Source organism: Euprymna scolopes, chromosome 4 (assembly GCF_053919585.1).
Source record: "Euprymna scolopes isolate OS-2025 chromosome 4, ASM5391958v1, whole genome shotgun sequence".
In the NCBI taxonomy this organism is placed as follows: domain Eukaryota; kingdom Metazoa; phylum Mollusca; class Cephalopoda; order Sepiida; family Sepiolidae; genus Euprymna; species Euprymna scolopes.
The window spans coordinates 103,517,688-103,528,009 of NC_136485.1; positions in this window are offsets into that span (position 1 = coordinate 103,517,688).

Consider the following 10,322-nt stretch of genomic DNA (forward strand, 5'->3'; position numbering starts at 1 on the left):
TATTCAATTGATGTGATATTTTGGCCAGGTCAAAGCCCCGATTTAAACCCAATCGAAAATATTTGATCCATAATATCTCGTGCATTGTTTGGAATAACTTTTTCGAATAATGACAAACTGCGGGAAGGTGTGCAAAACGAATGGAATAGCATCTACTCTTCGCAGTGTTCCACTTTGGTTGGGAACATATCTAAAAGAATTGGTATTTTAAAGAAATCAAAAGGGAATGCGATTCTATACTAAGAATTTATTAAAGTAAATGTCTTGTTCTGTGTTATTAGTCTCGTTTAAATGTCCTTTTTCAATTGTTCATTGTTCAATATAGCTTTTAGTGCAATAAAATGTATACACTTTGTTTGGCCCATTTATTTTTGCTCACGAGTGTATACATATATATATATATATATATATATTACAAGTTTCACTAAATATATATATATATATATATATATATATATATATATATATGTATTTAGTGAAACTGGTAATTAGTAAAAATCTGAAGAGAGTGCTCAATACTATTGCAGAACAAATATGTGTTTTATTTTTTTTATTACCGTTTTATCTGTTTGGTTACATATCTTTCGGGTGTTTGACCATGTTTACGATCAAACAACCCCGTCAGACCTTTTTTCTGTAAGGTCTGGCGAGGCTGTTGGGTCGTAAACATGGTCCAACATCCGAAATATATATAACAAAACAGATAAAACGGTAATAAAAATAAAACATACATACATGATTTTCAGAATGTGAGATATTATATTATATATAATAAATTCCACAGAAAACAACATTGCAGCCCACAAGAGCCATGCCAGTCAACGATCCGGAAGTCAACACTCGAGTTTCGCCCTCATTTGGGCTCTCCAGTTAGACACATGCGAACTCAGGATTCGAAACCCAGGCCTCCTGCATGCGAGGCAAGCACTTTGCCAACTGAGCAAACGCCCCTCACACAAGATAACACAATGCAGATAAAGTTTCATTACTGGTAGAAAACCGACGGCAATATTAAAGTGCTTAGTTATTTTATCTTATTTTATCTTTAATATTTTTATCAACTTAAAATAATACAATTGTAACTGAGATCCGACATCTTGTTTGTGTGTTATATAACTCCAAAAAGCTGACCTTAATTTTTGTAAGCTGCAATCAAAAGCAAGCTGACATAATTTCTTTATTTAGTCATTTAAATAATTAAACAACACGCTTTTATAAGTATTTAGGATTTATTCCTATATATTGATCTCATATATCATGGGGATATAAAGAGAAGGAGTTACTTAATTAAAAGTACATACCTTAATATTAAGCGTTTTGCTTTATCAGCTGATGTGGTTTATCTCATCCAAACGCTGACAAAACTGATAAGTCTTCGGTCGTCATATTTCCTCCCTCATTCTCTATGTTGTTATATCTGACTGCTTGGTCCAGTTCATTCCATATATCATAGCAGAAATTTTGTATAAATCGGTTTACATTTACTCAAATAAAATCCATCTGATGATTATGATTTAATTAATAACAAAAAATCTCAAGAGAATGCATGATGTCATTCGCATTGAAGTAGACAAAAGTTCTCGTTTGACTCAAATCTATGGACCACCATTGCCGAACTCTCACAAAAAGTACTCATCTACCTGACACCACTATAAATTAATTATCCTACTATATATCTTAAAGTTAACGAGAACATGAACAAAACTATTTATTAGAACTGCTCGCCCGTGGAACTCTGTTCCGCTCGACTTCTTTCTGCTGAATACAATTTTGTCGTTTAACGAAAACAGGTTCTTTGTTTAGCCGTCCCTTCATAATCAAATTATACTAAATTTCGGCGGACTTGAACGAGAATCACCCCCGTTATAATTTTAACCGGTATTCTGCAGTTGGTACTTTTACGACCTAACCCAACGTAGTATAAACACCCCAACCTCCTCATGTTAATAACGGCTTTCGGAATATCAACCCCCAAATTTCGAAAACTATACTACATACTAAAACATACCATAACATTATAGGGGAGGTGTTTCTAGTACAGATTCGCCCATATTTTCACTACTATCGTTTACTGAATTATTGTCCCAACAACTACTGTACACTCATTAACCCTTATCCTCGATTTGAGTCCGGGCCTTAACATTAGAAGATCCATTTGTAAAACCTTACAACTTATAAGCACACAATGTAAGTATATACTATTCTGCGTGGGTATATTATTATTTTCAACAATGAACAACGAACATGCTACTTTCGTTAGCTTCAACCAAAAACAATTCTACATGCTTTCATTGATATAATTAGAAAAAATGAAAAGTTTTATTTCTAGACATTTTCTTGTAGTTTAAATAATAAACAGGATGTAAAACATATATATATATATATATATATATATATATATATATATATATATATATATATATATATATATATATATATATATACATATTAGGTCAGAATCATCAAAACTACGTATGTTTTTCTTGTTTATGATGTCTTTAGTTTTGGAATTTTTCACATATTTATTGAATATTCTGGTTGCATTAGTATATATCATTTGCTCATATTTGGCTGCTGGCGTTTACAAAGTATAAGCAAATAAATGAACATATTTCACGATTGACATAGCCGTTAAAAATGAAAATAGACGAAAACATAGGAAAACTAGCCCCCCCCCCTTTCCGATGATTTAATAGAATAGAATCGAAATTCTTTCCTCAGTGTGGCTAGACGGAACGAGCTAGTCAAAGCCGATGTAAAGAAACATATCATTGCAAATTATAAACGTATTCACATAACAATTATAGACGCTTTCGAGGGATTTTGTACCTTTACAGGTTACTTGTTTCTTTATGGAAATCGTTCCAAACAAGGCATGAACCCACTTTATGCACCTAGCTAAACTAGTATTTCAGGGTCAAAAGCTTGTAAAAATAGCACTTGTTTCTTTTTCAAACAATGATCGATTAATATTCTGTATTTTTTTTTACAAAGGAAGAATATAGAAACAATTCCTATATTATTCTTATCTCAATTAAGAGCGTCATAATATATGGACTTTGAAATGATTTGAGATTTGTTGGATTGTATGCAGGCGTGCTTAGCATTGACGGCTATAAAAAGAGAAAATGTTGTATACTCATTAATACTGATGTACAAGTTTAAACTGAAAATTATTCATACTAAACAAAGGTTAGAATACAACTTGCATCATGCATTTTATTAACGTTTCCATAATTAGTATTTTTAACGCTGAACTCACTTTGTTTGAATTGCTATCTGATGTCACAGTCAACGATTAACTCAGTAGCATCGATGAATTGTGTGTTTCTAATTACTTGCTTCTTCGTGATCGCAGAGTTTAATATAAACTTTGTTTTCATGTGGTGAAACTCAGCTTCCACAATATTTACACTATAGATTAGAAAAATACAGATTGTTATTGAGCAGGGAGAGCAAAGATGAAGTGCAGGATTAGAAAAATATTACTCTTTGCTTTAAGAAATAAAGCCAAACCAGTCATGATCTCTTCATTGCGTTCAGAAATGGCTAATAACCAAAACGTAAAGCTCATCCTTGACCCGTTGAGGTTTAATCTACTTTAATGTGATGAAACTTAGTTCACGCAAAACGTGTATACTGCTACACAATATATATTCTAGAAGAACTTACATAAATTGAGCAAGGGTAGAATAGATAGTTTTATATCAGAACAGATACTGTATTTTACCACTTGGCAAAATTCCAAGAAAACTAGTTTAGTGTTTTATTATCATTTCGTAGCACGATGTAATATATTGAGCTGACATAAAATATATGTAGTTCAATGTAGTTCGAGTTACGAATTTATAAAGATTTCTCGGTAGAAGCACCGTTTGTTTGTGTAATTAATGAATAATGAATATTGCTTTATGTTAAATTATGCGTCCATGTTAAACATTGCCTCGCCCAGAAAGTTAGACAGGCATCGTCCAGGCGAAATTGATAGATGTTTACTGGGATTTATTTAACACGAATAAAATAGGAGAAATTTACGTTTCGAGCTTATCAATTTCATAATGTTGCTATATTGTCTGGTCGAGAAATTTTAAAGAGTAAACGTGAGCGTTGTAAATTTCACAAGTAGCTGGCTGCCCATACCATGCATTTAACGGATGTGTATTTACTTGCGTTTATTTCGTTTTTTTATCTAGCTGGGTTTTTCATTTTCCAACATATATTTCCATATTATTCTGAAATAATTCTATGTGTCTCATAAGGAACCAAACAGAGCATTTTATTTGTAGCCAAGAAAAAACACAGATAAAGCTCGAATGTAGACGTTGAAAAATGATTAAGAATAAAGCAGGCTATTAATAATTCCCTCTCTGTTCAGTCTTTAAATAGCTGACATATGAAACAGTGATAAAACCAAACAATTAGACTTAGGGTACGATTTGTTAACGGATGAATTGAAGAACGAGTGACTGACTGACAGTTTCTGCTTTGATTTTTAATTTCTCGTCAAACGTCATCATTGAATTTGCTTGGGACGTACACCACTAGTAATAACCATTCAAGAAGCTTGTATCAGCCTTGGCGAAAAGACTTACAAATGTAAAGAAATATATTATAACTTCTATAAAAAAGACAAACGTTCTTATTTTTCTTAAAAATTTCATCGTATACACTATGATATCTAAAGAACATACGAGGACGGATTCTTTCACTCTATAGAAAAGTAATTACGAATGTTAACTGATTTGCCCCATTGTTCAGAAAAATTGAATTCAGACTAAGATGATTTGATGCATAATAATAACGTGAGCTTGTGACAAGGTTAAGGAGCATGCTTTGAACTAATGTGGCTTTTGGGGTCCTAAAATAGTTCTAAATGCGTGCGCAAATGTAGTCACGCCAATACCTTAAACATAGTTTCTACACAAAGAGAGTCGTCTGCCTCGATAGTTACACATATAAAGGAATACTGAGTAATAATTATTTCAAGTGTTTATATTAATTGGCCGAAAGCATTTCAAATATTATTAGAAGTTCAGAATCTGCTTTAGTATCAGATCACATAAATAACGCCTGCTGTAGTACAGTAGTTTTAATCAGTCTCACGCAAAATTTCTTTAACCGTTTCACTTTGTATTTTGTGGTTAAAACTCGAAATGTGTTTAGAAACATAAGTACTTTACCTTCATGTCAGAAGGATTTAATATTATATGATCATTATCTCCTTTATGGTCAGTTCGTTTCTTAGTACATGCTGCATACCATCCAGCGTTTGAACGTGGGAATTCGCCAACATACCCTTTCAATATCCAGGCCGAGTAAATGGCCAACACTAAGCATTTACAAGCCCACGAGTCGGCTAATTATGAACATTCTTTGCAGCGCAAAATCTGTACTGAATTTATCTACAAGGACAAACTATTGTTCAGTTTGCACGGAGCACGTTCAAGACGAATATATATATACATATATAAATATATATTATTATTATTATTATTATTATTATTATTATTATTATTATTATTATTATTATTAAGAGAAAAGGGTATTTGCGAAATTACCTGATTTCAATCTTCATGTTGAGGATGGTAATTCCATTAGTATGAATGATACATCAGCATGAACCAACACACCTTTATATTTGTATTCCGATATTTTTCGTGACTAAGTTGGTAAAAATTAATAAATAGTAAAGTTATAAATAACACTAGCTTATACGCGCTGCTAGAGCAATTTGCGACGATACCGAAATATTTCAATCTCGATTTTCAGTCAAGTCCCACCTATTGCTCTCTATACTCCTATTAATTTGCTTCCTTGTGTATTGATATTCATATTAAAACTGTTTTATTTGTATTTATTTAAAAAGAAACTCGCACAGTATTATATATGGTCGTAGAATTGCATTCACTCGCAAAAGATCTAGCTAATTGTCATATTCTTTTAACATTCATTTTAATTAATTCCCTATTATATTTTTCGGTTTTCGCATGAGATGAGTACACTATTACACGCAGTTATAATCATGCAGATATTCTGCCTGGTTTATACTTGCGTAATATTTGTGCAAAAAGTTTATAGTAAACACAAACTTCTATCTATATATGTTTATGTTTGTGTATTTATAAATGTCTAAAAATGCCTACTAAGCTCCTCTGTAAGTGTTTGGTCTACAGGCATGAAACTTAATATATAGTGTATGCGAACCAATGCGACACTGTATATTTAGGTTTAAGCCCAAAAAAACCTTTGCAAAAGTGTAGAAATTGAAAAAATGTAATTTGTCAGATGATGCTCGAACAACGGTATTACGAATATGCGTGCGTAACGTGATAGTTATTGGTTCATGTTTTAATTTTTAGCCTGGCAGAAAACATGTCTTCATAGTTTAGGCAGTTATGTGCAAGGAAAAAGTCAACTGTAAGCTAACCGTTTTGGTTTCGATTCTCAGTGTGGACCAGGAGTCATTGTTTTTTTACTTTTTTAAATCATTACTATATATTGGATTAAGTGCAAGTTCATATATACAAGAATTTGATTGCAGAAATTCTCCTGTGGACTAATTATGTTAGGTTTGCAATAAAAGATGCCACATAAAAATTTATTTTGTCTAAATTTTACCTACCAGCTTATGTAACTTTTTAACACCGTTACAGAAACAGTTATTCATTATAATAAAATCCTATCTTACTTCCTAATTATGTTAGGTTTGCAATAACAGATGCCACATAAAAATTTATTTTGTCTAAATTTTACCTACTAGCTTATGTAACTTCTTAACACCGTTACAGAAACAGTTATTCATTATAATAAAATCCTATCTTACTTCCTTCGAGCGACATCATCACAATTGCCATGATTTAAGACGAAGTAGTCCGTATTTTCCGCTCTACCTGAAAAGTATTCTAACTATTCAGGTAAACACCGGGTAAATATATAAGCATTATAACTATATTGACCTAACAGCTTTAAAACCTGGATTAAACACTCAGATACGTACAACTACCATTGCACTTCACTATTAAAAAATAATGATTTCTCAAGAATAACATTTCGCTTATTCTCATTGGCTGCAACTATAAAATTCTGTTAATTCGGATTGTACAGAAGCATACAAAAAAACGAACACCGCAGCGCTTATTCAAATCGGGCGATCGATCGCCACGCATTGTTTAAGATCATTTATACTTTACTACTGTCGCTTATCCTTTATTTTACAGACTGATTATTAAAAAAATAACCATAAAATTTACTTACAAGGTGCCATTACGTATTATTTGGATTAATATTATTGGATTAAAATACAAAAACGTCTCAGCTTTTTTAGATCATATCCGGTTTCCGTGTCCCAAATTAACCGATGCAAATATGAACTGATTTCTTTTTGAATCATTTATACTTAACTATCGTCGCGTTTCCTTTATTTTACAGACTGACTTTTACAAAAATTAACCATAACATTTACTTAGAAATCATGCATACAATTACGCATTATTTGGATTAAGATTATTTAGATGTTTTTATGTAGAAAAAAAAACGTCGCAGCTTTCTTTAGATCATGTCCGGTTTCGGCGTCCCAAATTAACCGATGCTAACATAAACTGATCTCTTTTTAAATCATTTATAATTTACTATCGTTACTTTTCCTTTATTTTACAGACTGATGTTTACAAAAATTAACCAGAACATTTACTTAAAAGTTACACATACCATTACACATTATTTGAATTAATATTATTTACTCATTAACGTTCTACTAAATTGAACACGCCCTTTGTGAACATCAACGAGAAAAATATTTCGACAATAAAGTACGTGCTCAAGTCAGTAGAACATCATAATTTAAAACTGACCCCCAACGATAAAAGTCATTTTTTTTTTTTTTTTTACAATTTTACTTTCTTCTTATCTGAAAGGTAAATTTGTTATCGATGAGATTAACGTGAAAAAAGAAAAAATGTACATTGTGGAATTTACAGACAGAAGGGCAATTTCGTAAACGTCCGCCGAATCTCATATAAATAGAGAGTTGGAGTAGCCCTTTACATCAAAGTGGCACCGAGTCTAAATTGGAGTGATTAGAAAAAAAAATTAATTTAAAAAAATATTTTTCCTTTTCGAAATCATGAAAAACTATTTCTTTTTATATAACACGCATTTTCACACTCAAAGCCTGAATTAGGTTAAGATACATTATCACTTTCATTACTTTTCATTGTTAGTATTTGACTACATTTACACCAGTTTTTATTTTTACTTCATTTGCCTGCTAAATAATTTACGCTGCTAGGGTACAAATTTCCCATTTAATGCATTGCCTACGAATATACTTATTTGTTTTATATTTGCTTCTTTTTTTTACTATAGTTGTTTTTGATGTGTAATTCTCTTTTGAGGGTTCGTTTTTAACACTGCACATACATTTACTTTTTTGGTATTACAACCTTACAACCACATACACTACTTCATTTGAACAGGTGACTTGTATAGGTTTTAAACTATGTTGAATAAGACAATCTATTTAAACTTTGGCGGATACAAGTAGTTTGCGAGATATTATGACATGCATTATGCACTGTAACTCACTATACGCGCGATAAAAAGTGTACTTCTCTCCACACGACACTGCCATCCATCCCCAATGTTTTTATTTATGGCTTTGCAGGTGGGTATGATGTAATACCTACAATTAACAATTCTGCCAGATCTGATATTATAGAGGACACGTTGTTTTTACACATGAAACATCGAGGCAGATCTTATATACGGAAGCTATACCAGTCAGCCATAGTGTATCGATATACCGTACGATGGAGAGGTACGTCTAAGGATCTATAACATTTTGTTTTTATCTTAACTGATACAACCGAGTAATCGGAAGATCCAAGTGGAGACAAAAAGAAAAATGAACATAACTCAAGGAAAGCAAAAAAGGTCTAGGAATCTTGCATACTGGCCACCAGTGTCGGCAGATGGGTGGGTTTGTGCACAATCTCAGTGAGGTTATAAGCAATGGAGAAACCATGACAGAACCTCTCCTCATCTTCTGTCTTGTTTAAGTGGGTTAACCATTCCACATTGTGAATAGTGAAGTCTCCATACGTGAATGTTAGCCTAAGGATGAGCAGAAAAGGATGTGGTAAATTTTTCCAGATATGTTTTTAAATATAGTAACTCCACTGTTGCGGGGGCGATAGAGAGCAAATATAAACGCAGTAGTGTTTGCAAGTGCAACCCGGAAACACATATAGGGTAATTTAGGATCTTCCTTGAAGATGTCCCTACCACATGGAAAGCCATATTTAATGTAGGCATAGCGATCATGGGAGTCAGATTTTGAAGTAAAGTTAGGGTATTCTTTTACTACGAACTCATCTAGGGAAATAGTCGGTCAAATGCCAGTTTCGCTTAGGAATAATAGGTCTGGTCTAGTCTCCTGTTATTGGGATGGAACCTCTGCAAGGTTGCATATAGACCACTTATGCTGGAGAAGGGATCTACGTTGGATATTGGAGATCCGGGTTTAAGTGTGTATATTTTTTCTGGAAACTTTTGATGGTGGCGTTTTGGGATTTGTGGAATAGGTCGACAGACTTTGCTTAGAGCAGGGAGGGAAATTAAGAGAGGAAAAGGACTGAAGAATTTTTTTGTAGCACATGATAAGTTAAAGCTGTAACAATTACCCACTAATATGGCATCTAGAAGCCCCATTAGAAGCTACTGCATAGTCGAGAATCTATTCACAAATGGCAATACAGTAGCCTCAGTACTTCGTTCTGCTGATAGGACAGCCTCCTTAGTGGTTAGTCTGAAGTTCAGGCCCCTTACTGTCAGGAGGATAGCGTCAGACCAGATAAAACGTTTACTTCCAGCACCCTTATTAGTGACATGACCACAAGGATTGGTATAGAAACAGAAAATTCCCGACATCGTTGACGACTGTTCACGCAAGATACTGAAAACCTACAATACAGTTTTTTTATTCTCCGTTTGTCAGAAAAATCACTCATTAAAAATAAGGGACAAATTGGGAAAAGCGAGTGTTAACGAGAAAGAAAGTTTACTATATCAAAGACAAAATCCCGAACTGACCTTAATCTTTAAAAGACCAAGGCTTAAAATAGGAGGAAAGCAGTCAGCAGCATGCCGGTTCCACAAACCTGCAGTCCTCCTTCGCTACACAAATGCAGGCAGACTATTTCTATTCATCATATTACCCTACAGCAATCGGCAATTATTAGTGATTGTTTTGACAGTTACACAACTCATTGGCATATGAGTATTATTTTACGCTATCAAATATTTCTTTAGATTTGAGTCTTACA